At 45.1% G+C, this 3,291-nt stretch overlaps 3 long non-coding RNA genes across 3 annotated transcripts; 2 read left to right on the top strand and 1 right to left on the bottom strand.

Moving 5' to 3' along the window:
* Positions 1-1,182: 1,182 nt before the first annotated feature.
* LOC148659543 (uncharacterized) lies at positions 1,183-1,712 on the top strand. The gene is made up of 3 exons (XR_015939720.1): positions 1,183-1,389; positions 1,423-1,504; positions 1,538-1,712. It is a non-coding gene; the product is annotated as an uncharacterized LOC148659543 (long non-coding RNA).
* Positions 1,713-1,863: 151 nt separating this feature from the next.
* Positions 1,864-2,491, bottom strand: LOC148659542 (uncharacterized). Its single transcript, XR_015939718.1, has 3 exons — positions 2,419-2,491; positions 2,231-2,271; positions 1,864-2,146 (listed from the first exon to the last, which is right to left on the bottom strand). It is a non-coding gene; the product is annotated as an uncharacterized LOC148659542 (long non-coding RNA).
* Positions 2,213-2,896, top strand: LOC148659541 (uncharacterized). The gene is made up of 2 exons (XR_015939723.1): positions 2,213-2,296; positions 2,671-2,896. It is a non-coding gene; the product is annotated as an uncharacterized LOC148659541 (long non-coding RNA).
* Positions 2,897-3,291: the final 395 nt, after the last annotated feature.

Genomic DNA, 3,291 nt, shown 5'->3' with positions numbered 1-3,291 from the left:
TTCCCCCCCCCCAGAGTTTAAAGCTCTAAACCACGCCCCTCCCTCCTCATTGGCTCTTGCCCACAATTCAAACTCGGACGCCCGATTCTGATTGGTTCCCGTCACCGCCTGTCAAACCACGAGCCTCAACATGGGAGAAAGGGCGGAGCTAGGCCCGCCCCCTCTGTTATCTATGACGTCATGCTAGTCGCAGGGGGGCACAGTCTTTGGATTGGAATCTGCACTTTCGTCTCCAAGAAATAACCTCCTGCACAGTTTTAGGTATTTAAAAATATATATATTGTAATTATCTCGAGGTGCTCTCGGTGTTCCTGGCAGACTGGACCCCCTCCACGCCTCTTGCAGGCCGCGGAATGACCTCCCAGCCTCCGTCGTGACGGAGCACGCTCGGCTGTCCGCTCTGCTCAAAGCTTCTGTCTGAAATGCGCGCCCGGGTGCGGTTTAGTTTGTCTGCGCTGGCCGCCGGGGTGGTGCAGCTCATCCGCTCCTGAGCGGCGGGGGAGCCGGGGACAGCGGCTCAGAGACGTGACTGCAGGCCCCCTGCGTGGGTTCTGTCCCGGCGAGAGCTGGAGGGTGGAGGGTGGAGGGTGGTTCACTTTCCAAGATGTAATATGGAAAAGAGCCTTTATTGAATCTGGTAGGCACACGGGGTAGGTACCACATTCACAAAACAAACCGGTCGAATGCGACTCCGTCATTTAAAGCTTTTAAGAGGGAAATGCAGTATTGCTTGAACTCAACTGTGAAGTTTGAGAAATAAGAGCGCAAAGACACAGCTGATGTCTGTAAATTGTGTTCATATGTGAGGTCTGGCACGGGATTCGTCTGTTCCGTTTCTGTTCACTACTGGTCTTTTTGGGATCCTGTTCTCTGTGTTATCTGACGCTAAATAAAGGTTGAAAGAATCTGTTTAATTTACCGTGTTTAAAAAGTCAAGACAACCACCACGCAGAGACCAACGTTTTTCTGTTTCACTTTATTCATACAACCTATTGAAGCTTTTACATGAATAGGCAAATACAACTACCGAAGCACTATCGCAATCTTTACATTCATGTGTATAATATTCCAAACTTAACTACCGCTTAAATTCGTTCATCAAATAGTCAACAAATTGTTAAATACGTGAGAGGAACCAGAACTACATTTTCCAGGAAGCGAAACGCCTGGATGGTGCTCGGGAGACACCCTGTGGCAGGAGAGTGGTACTGCGGGTCAGAGAAACAACCTCCATTTTCCTCAGCAAAGAGAGGGCGACGTGTCTCCCTCTAGCGCCCACGAGCTGATCTTCCTGCCTGCATGAAGCCAGACATCCTGGCTGCATGTCACTGTATTGAGTTACTGTACAGTCCTGTACACACTGGAGTCACTGTGCTGAGTTACTGTACAGTACTGTACACACTGGAGTTACACTATACTGAGTTACTATACACACTGGAGTCACTGTGCTGAGTTACTGTACAGTCCTGTACACACTGGAGTCACTGTGCTGAGTTACTGTACAGTACTGTACACACTGGTGTTACACTATACTGAGTTACTATACACACTGGAGTCACTGTGCTGAGTTACTGTACAGTACTGTACACACTGGAGTTACACTATACTGGAGTTACTGTTCAGTACTGTACACACTGGAGTCACTGTATTGAGTTACTGTACAGTCCTGTACACACTGGAGTCACTGTGCTGAGTTACTGTACAGTACTGTACACACTGGAGTTACACTATACTGGAGTTACTGTTCAGTACTGTACACACTGGAGTCACACTGTGCTGAGTTACTGTACAGTCCTGTACACACTGGAGTCACTGTGCTGAGTTACTGTACAGTTCTGTACACACTGGAGTCACTGTACTGAGTTACTGTTCAGTACTGTACACACTGGAGTCACTGTATTGAGTTACTGTACAGTCCTGTACACACTGGAGTCACTGTGCTGAGTTACTGTACAGTACTGTACACACTGGAGTTACACTATACTGAGTTACTATACACACTGGTGTTACACTATACTGGAGTTAGTGTTCAGTACTGTACACACTGGAGTCACACTATACTGGAGTTACTGTACAGTACTGTACACACTGGAGTCACTGTAGTGGAGTTACTGTACAGTACTGTACACACTGGAGTTACACTATACTGAGTTACTATACACACTGGTGTTACACTATACTGGAGTTACTGTACACACTGGTGTTACACTATACTGGAGTCACACTATACTGGAGTTACTGTACAGTACTGTACACACTGGAGTCACTGTGCTGAGTTACTGTACAGTACTGTACAGTAACTCCAGTATAGTGTAACTCCAGTATAGTGTAACACCAGTGTGTATAGTAACTCAGTATAATGTAACTCCAGTGTGTACAGTACTGTACAGTACTGTACACACTGGAGTCACACTATACTGGAGTTACTGTACAGTACTGTACAGTAACTCAGCACAGTGACTCCAGTGTGTACAGTACTGTACAGTAACTCCAGTATAGTGTAACTCCAGTATAGTGTAACACCAGTGTGTATAGTAACTCAGTATAACTCAGTATAATGTAACTCCAGTGTGTACAGTACTGTACAGTAACTCCAGTATAGTGTGACTCCAGTGTGTACAGTACTGTCACACTGTGCTGAGTTACTGTACAGTACTGTACACACTGGAGTCACTGTACTGAGTTACTGTACAGTACTGTACACACTGGAGTTACACTATACTGAGTTACTATACACACTGGTGTTACACTATACTGGAGTAACTGTACAGTACTGTACACACTGGAGTTACACTATACTGGAGTTACTGTACAGTACTGTACACACTGGAGTCACTGTACTGAGTTACTGTACAGTACTGTACACACTGGAGTTACACTATACTGAGTTACTGTACAGTACTGTACACACTGTAGTGACTTGTGAAATGATGCAGGTGGTGAAATTATAGGACCATCAGAACAACACATTCTTAATAATAATAATAATAATAATAATAATGATAATAATAATAATAATGATAATAATCTTCACCCCCATCATCTACACAACATTAGACATGTCTCTCTCCTCTCTCTCTCCTCTCTCTCCTGTCTGGTGTTAGTAAGATCTGATAGATGCAGACTCCTCTCTCTCTCTCCTCTCTCTCCTGTCTGGTGTTAGTAAGATGTGATAGATACAGACTCCTCTCTCTCCTCTCTCTCCTGTCTGGTGTTAGTAAGATCTGATAGATACAGACTCCTCTCTCTCCTGTCTGGTGTTAGTAAGATCTGATAGATACAGACTCCTCT

Source organism: Lepisosteus platostomus, chromosome 6 (assembly GCF_059453375.1).
Source record: "Lepisosteus platostomus isolate fLepPlt1 chromosome 6, fLepPlt1.hap1, whole genome shotgun sequence".
Lineage (NCBI taxonomy): Eukaryota > Metazoa > Chordata > Actinopteri > Semionotiformes > Lepisosteidae > Lepisosteus > Lepisosteus platostomus.
Note: the sequence above shows the minus strand (reverse complement) of the source record. Positions and strands in the feature narration are given on the sequence as shown.